The sequence below is a fragment of the Macadamia integrifolia genome, chromosome 6 (assembly GCF_013358625.1).
Source record: "Macadamia integrifolia cultivar HAES 741 chromosome 6, SCU_Mint_v3, whole genome shotgun sequence".
NCBI lineage: Eukaryota > Viridiplantae > Streptophyta > Magnoliopsida > Proteales > Proteaceae > Macadamia > Macadamia integrifolia.
The window spans coordinates 28,344,690-28,345,092 of record NC_056562.1 but is presented as its reverse complement, the minus strand read 5'-3'; positions in this window follow the sequence as shown (position 1 = coordinate 28,345,092).

Below are 403 nucleotides of genomic sequence, written 5' to 3'. Positions count from 1 at the left end.
TGACCGCCTTACCAATAGTGGAGACTCAAGCGGGAGACGTTTCGGCTTATATTCCTACTAATGTAATTTCCATTACCATACGTTCTTGACAGCCCATATTTATCTCAGTAGAGTCTTTGAGTGGCATGTTTCGGTCCTCTTCCCCATTACTTAGAAAAAGTGAGCCACCGGTTCAGGTACAAGATACTATCATTACTGCCTGGATAATTAGACATCCAACCCGTAATCGCAACGACCCAGAAAATTCGAAATTAGAAATACTTAAAGAAGATAAAGACAATTTATGGTTTGAAAAACCCCTTGTTATTTATCAACTCAACTTTATTTATTTACATCACAAATCATTCTATTCTGATGGATATAGCTATAGAGATAATCGCTCTATATGTTGTAATGCTGGTTG